The sequence below is a fragment of the Sturnira hondurensis genome, unplaced genomic scaffold (assembly GCF_014824575.4).
Source record: "Sturnira hondurensis isolate 20B ecotype Veracruz unplaced genomic scaffold, ASM1482457v3 Scaffold0008710, whole genome shotgun sequence".
NCBI lineage: Eukaryota > Metazoa > Chordata > Mammalia > Chiroptera > Phyllostomidae > Sturnira > Sturnira hondurensis.
In genome coordinates this window covers 858,290-871,541 of record NW_028081341.1, presented here as the reverse complement: position 1 = coordinate 871,541, position 13,252 = coordinate 858,290, and the positions used below count along the sequence as shown (strand labels likewise).

The 13,252-nt window shown below is 40.1% G+C and overlaps 1 pseudogene; it reads right to left on the bottom strand.

Annotated features, from left to right (window-relative positions):
• Positions 1 to 3,358: 3,358 nt before the first annotated feature.
• LOC118993310 (BRISC and BRCA1-A complex member 1-like) overlaps positions 3,359 to 13,252 on the bottom strand; it is a 29,590-nt pseudogene continuing 19,696 nt past the window's right edge.

Sequence of the window (13,252 nt, the reverse complement as noted above, 5' to 3'; positions counted from 1 at the left end):
GAACGTAAGGTAGATTGATTACAGGAAGGGAGAGAGAGGTTGGAAGTAAAATGATTTCTGTGTTCTTGCCTTTACAGCCTAGAAGCATTTTTTGTCTTTACTTATCGGAAGGAAAAATAAAGGAGAAAAAATTTTAAGGGAAGAAGAAAATAGTTTTGCTGAGTGAAATAAGCCAGGCATTGAAAGACAAATACCATATGATCTCACCTTTAACAGGAAGTTAAACAGCAAAACAAACAAGCAAGCAAAACATGACTAAAGACACTGAAATACAGAACAGGCTGACAGGGACCAGAGGGGAGAGGGGAGAGAATCACAGGGGAAAAGGGCAAGGATTCACATGAACAAGTATAAAAGACACATGGATAATAACTAAGGTGGGGGTGGAAATGGGAGGGAGATGGGGAGCACTGGGGGGGTGGGCTGGGATGGAAGTATAAGACAGGAAACTGTACTTGCACAATAATTTTAAAAAAGTAACATAAAAAAGAAAATAGTTTTGGATTTGTTACATTTTAAATGGTTATGATACATCCAAATAGAGACATCAAGTAAGGAGATGGGTATACGAGTCTGGACTGAAGAACAAGTTTCAGTTAGACCGATAAATTTGGAAGATTTAATAAAGCAGATGGAATGAATGAGATCACTCATGGAAAGAGTTTAGGGAGGGACCATAATGAGACTTTAAGCTGAGCCCTAAGAAATAATTTGACATAAACTCACAGAAGACCAAGCATTTGTATTTAAGAGACAGACATACTCAAAGGAGTTCTACAAGAGATGAGAAATATGAACTAGGATTAGTCAAGAATGCTCTGTTGTTCACAACAGTAAAAAACCAGGAACAATTTACCTGTCTAAGCTGGAAAACAATTGAGTGAATTATGAGCACCGTTATAACACATTTTGATAGAGTATAAAAATCTTATTTTCGTAAAATTTCTTGGCATGGAAAATTGTTGATAACAGCAATAAGAGGGATAAATAGACGATAAAATCTTCATGGGTAAGAGATTATATAAAGTAAATAAAAAACATAAAATTAAACAGTAGAAGTACACACCAAAGTAAAAAAAAAGGTTGTTCTTTGGCAATTTGAATGTAGATATTTCTGTGCTATTTTTTCCTAGCTCTTGGTAAAGATTTACTATGTTGAGCATAATCATGCTTGGAAAAATTATATAAAAATTTAAAACAGAAAATAATAATAATAATGATAACAACACATTAAACAATTACAACATGAGATATAAGAAGAAATTTCTGAGAAAATAGCAATTTAATTGTTGAATGCTTAATTTTTTTCTAAGTGCTATGCTATGCTATGCTAAAGTGCTTTATGTGGATTATTTCATGAATTTCTTATAACTCTATAAGATGAGACTGTTATTACTTTTTCTTTTGAATTTAAAAAGTTTTAAGACTTTATTCTTTTTAGAGCAGTTTTAGGTTCACAGAAAAATTGAGGGTAAGGTAGAGATTTCCTACCTACCTCCGGCCCCCACACCTGCAGCGCCTCCCCCATTATCAACATCCCCAACCAGAGTGACACATTTGTTACGATTGAGGAGCCTACTTTACATATTGTAACCACCCACAGTGTATAGTTGACATTATAATTCACTCTTCCTGTTGTATATTCCATGGGCTGGATACATGTATAATGATGCTTATCCACCATGATGGTATCATACAGAATCTTTTCATTGTCCTCCAAATTCTCTGTGTTTCACCTATTCATCTCTTATTGTTCCCAACCCCCAGCTACTTCTGCTCATTTTATGGCCTCAGTAATTTTGCCTTTTCCAGAGTGTCATATAGTTGGAATCACATGGTATGTAACCTTTTTTTCTCCCTTTCACTTATATGCATTTATAGATCCTCCGGGTCTTTTCATGGCTTCATAGCTTATTTATTTTTAGCACTGAATACTATTCCATTGTCTGAATGTAGCAGATTGTTTACCCATTCATCTACTGAGGACAAACTTGCTTTCAAGTGTTGGCAACTATGAATAAAACCACTAAACAGTCATGTACAGATTTTTATGTGGACCTCAATTTTTAGCTACCAGAGTGTGGTTGCTAGATCATATGGTAAGGATAGGTTCAGGTTTGTGAGGTACTGACTGCAAAACTGTCTTCCAAAGTGGCTGCCCCCTTTTACATTCCTACCAGCTATAATTAATCCTTTAACAGTTGAAAAACACATGCTGAAAGAGGTTATGTTCCTTGACCAATATCACACAACTACTAAATAGGAGAACTGAAATTAGTGTGCAAGCGTGTGTGATTCCAGGGAGAGCTCTTCTCGTATCCAGGACACAAGCATAGCGGAATGAGAACCACCCACTTTCAGGGGGCTTGCAGGAGGTAGAGGTTAGCTATTTGTCTCCACTGCTCCAGCAAAAAAACTGTACCTACGTTAGCCTCCAAAGAAGCATCGACATAGTAATGAGTGGTATCATATCAATATTTATTTATAAACTGCATTTTTACCTCAATCCTAATTATACTCTTATATACCACAATATATTTGTAAGAATGGATTCACATGATGAAGAAAACTGCTTTTGAGGACACTGAGACCATAGAAGTGACCTGAGAGAGAACCTGACCTAATACTTCCATTTCATACGTAAGGATGTTCAGACCAAAGTGAAAAATGTGGCTGACGATAGCACTGAAAGAAAAGGAGGTTTGCAGCCTCCCAGTTGGCTCTGTTCTTCAGCTGTTCTCAAAGTAGGACTTGGAGGTCCACCAGATCTTTGCAGCGATCCAAGGTCAAAGCTCTTTTCATATTGCTTGCCTCTCATCTCACAAGTTTACAGTAGCTTTGCAGAGTTTGCTTTGTATATAACTTCACAACAGATTGACGATGGCAAAAGCAGATATCCAAATACAGCTAGACAATTCAGCCGGCCAATAGGCTATTTATAAAAATGTAAAACAGTGCCACTCTTCTCAATGATATGTTTACTTAGAAAATAGCCCACTTTTCACAAAAACGTATTATTTATATTAGCATGTTATTTCTATTTTTATTCATTACTAAACATTTCAAAATTTTGTTTTTTTTTTTTTAGAGATTTCTCAGATATTTACCGATGACAAAAATCACACAGGGAAGAACAAATTATAACGGAAAAACCGGGGAGTGAGATGCGGCCTGGGGAACTTGGCGGATGGGTGCCCACAGTCCCTGGGGTGCTTCCTGGAATCCTGGGTTTCCTGACAGGGCTCCCGAGTACCCCGAGTGCCTCCTTGAAGTCCCCCATGGGTCCCATGAAGGGGTTTAAGAGCTAGCACCCTAGGCCAAGGGCTTCCTTGCACCAGGTTCAATACACAGGGGTAGTTCAGACAGCGGCTTCACCCTCAGCGGCTCCGCCCTCCTCCTGCTGCGGGCTCCAGGACGCATGGCTCTGGCAGGGCCGCTGCGGTGGGTCAGTGTGCAGATGGGCCATGCAGTTGTGCAGCTCGAGGGCTGGCAGGGCCCACGTCATTCTTCTGGCCGGTGCCCCTGATATCTAGGCTGCCCATGGAAACAAACATGTTTGTTCAGCTCATCTCCCTCTCCTTCTCGTCGTCATTGTTGTGGATGTACACATCGAAGAAGAAACACAGGCCTTGGAACATTTTCTTCATGGGCTCGGCCAGGAGAACCGGGGCTGGCCTCGCGTGCAGCTGTAGACAAGGATGCTACCAACCACATATGGGGGTGGGATCATCGGCACGTTCTTCGTGACTGGCAGGTCAGCCTGCTGTTGGATGGGGCTGAAGAGACCTTCCAAACAGAAGGTGGCAGAGGAGGCCATCTCCAGGTCATAGAAGTGGCCACAAAGCTCACGGGGATAGGAGGTCAGGCCAGTCGACCAGGAGGTATCATTGTTCACCACCACCAGAGCAAACTCATGGCTTTTGTCACTCTTGTGCTTTGTTCACATGAACTGACATCTCAGCCATCTTCTGGGAGACACTGAGAGCGTTAGTTTTGGAGCTGTGGGGCGACGCCCGTTTTGGCAGCGACACTTCCTCTCACAGGTCCAGGCAGAGGGTCGCCTTCCTTGGACAGTCGACCCCTGATATCCATGCCTTAAAGGGCTGGTAGGGGCCCCTGCCGAGGATTAGGGACAGCTCCCAGAGGTGTGAGGGTCCCAGCATCAGCCCTGGCACCTCTTCTTTCCCTTACTGCATCAGCCCACGCTGCCTGGGCCCCCAGTGCCTGGCCCTCAGCCCACTTAAAGTTGGAGCGCGCGGGAGGCCTCAGCTGCGCGGAGTGCTCCTTGTCCCCTTCTTCCTTGGTGGGGCTGCTGGGTTCTGCCACCTTCCTGGCTCCTGAGCGGCTGGATGAAACGGGGCTGGAGGAAGGGACAATCTTGCCCTTGACCTTGGCCTAAGACTCCCTCTGATGTTGCTGTTGACTCACGACAAAGCTGCCGCCCGGATGTGGGGCAGAGCCTACGTTTTAGTTTCTAATATAGTAAATACCAATAGATAGAATTCATCTAATGTTTCTTTGTGGTCTTTAATAATTTTTAATAATTTAAAAAGCTCTTAAGGTCAGAAGTTTATATTAAAATATCTTTAAGCTCTGTGCCTATTAGGAAAGCAGTATTAAATTAATAAATATTACCCCCAGTGTTTAAAATCTTCATGTATTTTAAGATTTCTTTCCTTAATGTTTTTACATCTGTGACCAAGGAAAGATCCCATATTGTAGTGAAATTTATCTCATCTCTATATCTCATATTTCAATGTTTAATTATGCTTTCCAATAGTTAAATCTTATATAAAGGTACTCTTTTCTTATTTTCCACAGAATATTTCAGCACAGAAAGCAGTTTCAAAAGTTAGATTGTTTCTCATCTTTATTACTAATTTAAATCATATTTCTCAAAGTTAAAGAAGCATATTGTTTCAGGAAAATTAGGTGCTTTCCCATTGGTATAATGGCATGCTTAAAATATATGCTAATATTGCAGTGAGAATCATTATTGGGTTTCTCTGTATAGCGTTGAAAGGAAAAACAATGAAAACTGCTTTAGACTATCAATTATTCATGAGGGAAAAGTCCATCCCTACTGAACTATGTCTTAGAAAAAACCCCCAGTGAGACAAGAGGGAGCCTCCTGAATCCTTCCCGAGAGGGAAGCCCTTCCCTCCACTTAATGAGGGAGTTCGTTTCAAACTGCCCTTGGGCTTCTAAAATAGCTACCTATATATCTTTCTGTTATTAATCTGTTGTTTCCAGCAACTTAAAAGTAGAAATGAAGCTTTCACAAGAAGTCACTTGTAAAAGTAACTAACTGACTAAATAAATGCCCAGGGAAGACCTTCTGCATCTTTTTGGTCAACCAGCGAAGCACCTATCACGTGCAAATCACCAGTGGACCGTGGGTCAGACATTCCATCCCCACCTACGTTGTAGATATTCCATCCCTCCAGCTCTGCTTCCTAAATCTCCCACTAGCTTGAAGCCTGGGGTCCCCTAAATGATTTCCAGGCCTGCTGCCATATCTGATTTTAATAGGCATCTCTAAAGTGAACTATAATTCGAAACTACGTAATCAAGGACACTGTGGGATTCTCAGCTCCAGGCGATGCGTTCTGTCTGTCGGGTAAAAGAAAGCCCTGGCAAACAGCAGACCCGGGTCCTTTTGCCAGCTGTGCGCCCCACGGGCTCCGTAACTCCCATCAAGTCCCTCCAGCAGCCACTGTCTGCCTGCTGCACCAGGGGAATCGACAGAAGTCCCAGCCTGCCTGACTCCCGAACAATGATCATGTGAAGATTAAGGCGGTGAAGGCAGTAGAAGTATTTTGTCCCCTTGGGGAAAGACACTCTGAAAATAAAGGTATTAGAGAAAATCTCTAGATATGGCTTTTCAGAACTCCCCAAGTCTCAGGCTGTTTGCGTGTTTTCGGGCAATCAGATCATTATTGCTTCTTCTCCTACAATGAAAGCAATACAAAAAAACCCCCACAAAAAACCCCTCCTTTGAAATAGAACAAAGAAAGCACTTCTCTTTAATTTCTTTAATATACAATGTGTTTACCCCGTATAAACGTATTACAGCATGAGTTGGCAACTTCACCCTCAAATACACTTACAGCTGTTGACTGGACCTCAGCTTCACACACCCAATTGCACATTGTTTAATTGCCCGTCTCTGCCAGTAGCACAAATGTATTATATCTTTATATTATTGAGCTCTCGTATATGTCTGTAGATACATATAAACAGGTATCAACTCTGCTTTTATTGAATTCTTGTGTGAAATTTTTTAAAAAAGCACCCATGATCCTGTCTGTGCATTTTAACAGAGATAAACCCTCTCAGGATTCTGTTTAAAATCATGCCCACAGGCATAGACGGAGGGGCCTGCCTGCTATGATGTCACCTTCACATACTTCAAAAGGATGTGCGCGTGTCTCTGTTTGGGGAATGGATAATGTAGGGGAAGGAAGGTTAGAAAGAAAATCCTCTGTGAATGTGAAATATTCCCTGTGTCTGCTTCAGCATCTAAATATCAGAATTCAATGCTCTCATATGGTTCTTCCGTTTAAAATGCTGGGCTTTGGCTGTATTTTATCATGGCCTGATTTGATAATATCCAAATACCAAAGCCCAGGAACACTTGCTCTCATGCATGAATCTCTTGAAAAATGGATAAATTGATCTTAACTCCCTATCAAGGCTAATGAAAGCTTTCAGAAACGTTGCAAAGTAGTAAAAAAATGGGATTTAGCATGAAAATGACTTCCAAATAAACCACAAAAAAGCCTTCTGTGATGGTCTGTGATGGGAGATCTTGCTGGTTGTATGGTACTGAGGCACAGAATTTCAAGAGCCTTTTGGAACTGGGGAGACAATTGCTTCAATAGAGTTCATAAACTTGCAAGCTCAATCTACCCAGTAAAATAATCCTAAATGAACATCACTGGAAAATCAAATCTCTACACATTGATGTCTGTTGTTGTGCAACATGGAGAACTTCTAGTCTGAAAACTGTCAGTTTTGAAATCTAAAGTAATACATTACCCTGCAGGCCCCACGTATGCCAGCTAAAACAGATGTAGCATATTTGTTTCTGGAGTGTGCTCTGCTGGGGAAAAAATACCTCTTTTTTGCCCCTTTCTCATTTAAAGATGGAAAATTAAGACAAATAAAACTTGCTTTTGGACTGAGATATATGTCGCATTTGAATAGTGAATAAATGTGCCCGGACAAGGCAGAGTATTAACACAGGAACACTGCCGTGATTCATACTGTACTGTTAGCGTGTTCTACTCTTGCAAAGTGGCATTATTTTAATACGAGAGGGCATTATGAAAATGTAATAGGGAAGAATTAACTGTATGGGGCAAGCATTCAACTTAGCACCAATGTCTCAGCCAGAAAACAAACCCTAATCATCAAAGTAACTATGAAATGCAAAGCACTGCTAATATTATAAAGTTTTTATAATATTTTTGTAACATTTTTCAATGTTACAATCAAAATTCATATCCCCTCCCCCAAGAGAAAAACCCATCAAAGTCTAGGAATACATAAATTAAACAAATAGTCTATCCCACAACCAAATCAAGACTAACTTGTGTGTATTTTGATAGAATTTAAATTCTCTAGAAATTTCCCGTTTCATTAATAGGAAATATTCAGTCTAAAAGATGATATAAGTTTGAAATTAATTTCCTCTTCTTGTTAGAAATGCTTTCTTTCAACAAGTCATTTTTACATGTAAAATTTAACTTTTTTGATCTATCCTTTCTTGCCACAATGATGGAAATAAAAATCAGCACTGAGAGGAGGCATTCTGGTGGAAACAATGTAAGAGTATCCAAAAATAATGTGATTTAACTCAAAGGAAATGAAAACCAGGGAAGTTCTATTCTAGAAGCTTAAAAGGAAAATGGTTCACACTCTCCCAGGGTTTGCACGGGGCCACGGTGGTTAGACAGGCAACCTTGGAAGTGAGTCGCCCCTGTAACACCGCAGGATCTCTTACTAGATAATGTGTTATGGCAAAATGAATGGTAATCTTAGAATCAAAAAGGTTTTTTTTCCTTTCAAAGATAGATATCTATTTCTCCACTTTTGTCACTTTAAAAAAAAACTTGAAGTTCTCTGGATTTCCCATTTTCTTCTGAAAGGTACTTTCTTGGCATAATATATATAACTGATGAAACTGACTATTGCTGTAGAAAAAGAAAACAATGTTTTACAATTTATATATAATTGCACTTCAGGAAGAAAAGAGGGAAGCACTCAACAGTTAAGGCACTTAAGGCTCTTTACACCTTATTTGTGTTTTAATGTGTATGTTTTTATAAGACAGGAGCACATCCCAAAACCATCCCCCCAAACTGTCGTGTGATCAGCAGGAAGAGTAGGGCTCCAGACCCTCAGAAAATAGAGGGGGGTGAACTTTATAATCGTAAGTTAACAACGATCAAACAGATAATTTTCAAAGGTTCCTAGCATGTGTCCATTAAAATGTGAAGTGACAGAACTTAGAGTTGTGTGTAGTAATATCCTGTTGTAGAGAGACCGATTTAGAGAAAGCTAGTTCCTAAGTTCAAGTGCTTTAAATATTCAGTACATCAAACCATAATGTGCTGTTGGGACTCTTCTGGACCTCTAGGAATTTCTTCAAGTGGTTGTTGCAGGTGCTGCAGCTGCTTTGGTTTTGGGTTATCACCTTCCTCCCTTACCCCAAAGGCGGGATGAGCCTGTGGCACAGGCTATGTTTCTGAGCCTCCACAAGATCAGACTGGGGCAGAATCTCACTTCACTCACATCACTATTAGTTTCTTCCCTTTCATTATCCTGCTTTCCTTACTCTTTCCCATGTGTCTCCTTGAAACATTCTTTTTTTAAAAGCAAGTATTTTATTTATTTATTTTAGAGAGAGGGGAGGTAGGGAGACAGAGAGGGAGAGAAACATTGATGTGAGAGAAATATCAACTGGTTGCCTCTCCCAGGGACTAGGCCTGCAACCCAGGCATGTGCCCTGACTGGAAACTGAACTGGCGACCTTTGGCTTTGCAGGACGATGCTCAGCTCACTGAGCCACCTGAACCAGGGCTCTTCTAGAAACATTCTGATAAGAAATCGCTTGCACAAGAATTCTCATTCCAGGAACTGCTTCCAGGGTACCCTATCTAAGCCACGTAACACAGCAACATGGGCAAAGTTCTCCATGGTGAGGGCAAAGCTCTCCAAGGTGAGGGCAAACCTCTCCATGTAGCAAATGAAAGGCAGAGTTTTCTAGCTTCACAGTCCTGTGCAGCCCACCCCATGGTGTTAGAGCTGACCATGCCCATGTAACCTGTTTACTGATCAGGGCACGTAGGAAGCTGAAGCCCCAAAATGACTGTACAAGGTTACTTCCTTAGCAGTTTAGTGAAAGGGTCAGAACTAGTGACTCTAAATCCCAGTTCCCACTGTGGTGCTCACCCGAATATCATGTGCATTTTTCAAATGTATGCTCTTTTTTTGGATTTCCAATTCACAAAATTATTTGCAGAATCACTATTTTCTCATCTAGCTATAACATTTTTTTTCTAATAAATGACTGAAATATGCCAGCTCAATAATCACAAAATATTCCATGGTAGAGACTACCTGACCAGGGCCACTTTTGTAATAATAAAAATGCTAGGAACAACATAAAATGTAATATTTATTGAGGTCTTACTATGAACTTGGCCCTCTGGTAATTGGGTTACATGCATTACATGTTATGTTTAGACTAGGCTAATGTGGCAGGTGCTGTTATAATCCCCACGTTAGTGATGAGGAAATCAAGGCTCAGAGATGAAAACAGATATGCAGCAATTTTGTACTAAAGCTGGAGTCAAGGCCAGATCTGACTTGCTCATATTTGCCTTCATAACTTCCTGATTGCTCTGCTTCTCTGCAGGCCCCAGGAAGCCTGTCCTTGAAACAGAGGGGTCTTGGTGACCTGCAGACCACTTCCTTTGCCTTCTGTCGTCATAATGGTAACTCTGTGATGAGATTAACCAAGGAAAGCATGGCAAGCAAATAGGAGAGGAAAGGGTCTTCATTTGGGCATAAAGATTCAAGAGCACAATTTGAACCATTTTAAAGATAAAACTAATGCCAGTTTTTTTCTGCACTGATCTAGAAGCAACTTATTGTTATTCAGTCATTATTTCCTGTATCAGGGAAACAGTCAATTGATGAATATGTCAGAACTGTATTATATTCCATTGAGATGGGCTAAAATGCCAGCTCTCATTTTATAATGTACAAGGATTTTAGGCGCTTTTCATTTGGAGCTGTGAGCGAGCTTGTAATCCTTCCTGACTGACCATGCAAATGTCATTACTTACTGTGCAACGGGACATATCTGAGCGATGGGTGAGGGGCACTGTGGGTGGAAAGGCAACCATTTCCCAGGGTTCCACCATGAGGGACGCATCTCAGAGCAACACTGTCCTTGACAGTGAAATAGTCTGGTTGTTGGATCGAATTTGCTTCAACTGGAATATTAATACATGTTTTGTGACCCTTTCATAAGAATGATTCATTTCATGGACAGAATGGCAAAGTACAAATTGATTCTTTCTTTTATTTTAGATGGACAATTGATAATCACCATGAAATTGACATTTGTAAATTATGCAAAGGCAAGTCATGGATTTTAAAACTCTGATGGCAAATTCAAAGTCAAAGGTTTATACTCCAGTGATTACATTTTTTGTCCCGGTTTTGACTTAAAATTTGTGATCTACTTTCATCTATTAATATTTGCATTCATTTTTTCCCCGAGTCTTAATTGTTTACATTTTATGACCATCCAATCATTCTTACATTTTTTTTCCCTCAAGGAGAAGAACCAAAAACACCTTTTGCTATTGTTTTTAAAAACTAGCCACAGAAACTCTGCCCTGCTGTGAGTTGTAGCAGCTGACTGACATTGTGGGCTGTTTTCGCAGAGTGGCCTGCTTGCAGCCTGTCCGTGACCCCCCCACTCACCCCGATGGCCCAGCACAATTGCATGCTCTTCTGTGCAATTGGCCTCATACTGGGGCGGGGGAGGCATGGAAACCCAGCGGAGAGCCCATGGTATGATAGTCTAGCAAAAATAAGTATATCAAAGACTTTTGCTGGTTTCTTGAGCAATAGAAGAATGACAAAGTAAACAACAGTAACATTATCATTCTTTAAGGTGACTAATAGTGAATTCATGGCAGGTAGTGTACAGAGAAAACTTGGGGGAGTGAATTTTGAGGGAAAAGAGATCTGATATTTAACCCATGTGGCATCTTTACTGACCCCTGTTTGACAATCAGTTGTCTCTTGAGAAACTATAATGAGATGCCTCAAGACCATTTTTATGGCGATTATATTCCACAGAAAATTTACCTGTGCTGAATGCCAATGCTACCCAGCCATCCAGGATAAACGTTTACTACTAAAATATCAACATCCTGTCATATGCGTAATAGTTCACTAAGTGTACTATTCAACTTTGTCTTAGTGAAGCCTCTAATTTATCCACCTCATTTGTTGTAGAACTGGTTTCAATTTTGCCAAATCTCCTACTTCAGTCTCTCTAATTGTAGATCTTTTAAGACATCTTCACTCAGGAATGTTTAATTGGAGTATGCTAGAAAATATACTCATACCTTATCATAAGAGACTTGGATTTCATCACTCACTTTGACACAGTTAGCAATCACTCTGGGGCAAATTGCTTACACTCTTCATGTTCGTCATCTGTTAGATGGGTGAACTGAAGGATTATACTCTAAAACCGACAGTTTTGTGATGATGGGTATCTAGTTGGGAGCTTTCATTTATTTAATTTTTTATTTTTAAATTTTATTGTATTGATCATGCTATTACAGTTGTCCTGCTTTTTCTCCTTTTGCTCCCCCTCATTCAGTACCCTCCAACACCCCAGGCAATCCCTGCACCATTGTTCATGCCCACGGGTCATGGGTACAAGTTCTTGGGCTGCTCCATTTCTTATACTATCCTTTACATCCCCAGGGCTGTTCTGTATACCTACTTGTACTTTTTAAAACTTTCTTTTTATAGCAACTGGATCATGGGGGCCTTGGCCCTGTACAGTCAAGAAGGGATGAAAGGAGCCCTGGTAAAACTTAGTGAGCTGAAATGTCAAGGGCTTTCTGCCTTAAGCAAATGTTAGCTTCCTTGGTGCCCTGGGCATATTCTTACGGGTTTTTATCAGTTTATGAGCATTTAGTTAGCAGTTTCTGAGCATTTTTCTGACTTGCTGATACTTTAACTTCTTAGCTTTCTTTAAAGATTATTCCCTTCACCTTAAAAGATACAGACATTGTAATGCTAAAGAAGATGCCCTTGAAAGAAAATTTAAAAAAGGTAATTCATTTAATATGTTATTCTTTGAATACTATTGAAATTAGGTCACCATTCCTAATTTCAAATTAAATGAGCATCGAGAGAAAAAAATTACTCCTGAAATGCCGCGTTCTTCTTTGACTTACATTTGATTGTTTTATCGTGGGAAGCACTATTGCTTACATTTGTGTCAAGGTTGCCCTCATTATGCCCAATCACTTTTCAACTACATTTGGCTGAGGATTATGCTAGAATAACATAGTTCTAGTATTATCTGTTTGCACATGGTTCCTTCAGGGAGATTCAAGGATACATTTATTGTGTTTATATAAAAGACAATCCTCTCCCCTCTACCCCAGACCTAAATATGTGTTTTTTCTAAATGCACCCTCAACATCCATGCTTGCTTCTACACAAATAAACTTCAGGTCTGTCTTTCTCGACCTAATATTATGTTGGAAGAGAAGACATTGTTTAGACACATGCTCATGCTACTACTGACTGTTGCTATAAAAATGAAGTTTAATCTCTGCACAATTTCCATTGCTTTGCCTTTGAAATCTGGTGTTTATTGCAACAGAATCTCAGATTTTGCAATATGAGAGTCTGAAAGACGGGCCAACACAGGCGGCTCTTTGGAAACAAGGGACCTGGAACTTCTAGGAGCCAAAAATCTGTCCGAACAACAAAAAGAGAAGGAAGATGCCTCAGGTAGGTTGTGTTGATTCCTCAGACATCTTCCGATTTTTTTCTAGAGGACTTCTTTTGACAATGCATGGACACAACACTTTTCTTTTGTAGGTCTGTGTTTCTGTTAACCATACTCTCCTGGAAGAGATCTTGATCATCTGGATGTGGTTTTTATTTTTGTGAGAAAGAACTTGTGTGTCTTTGA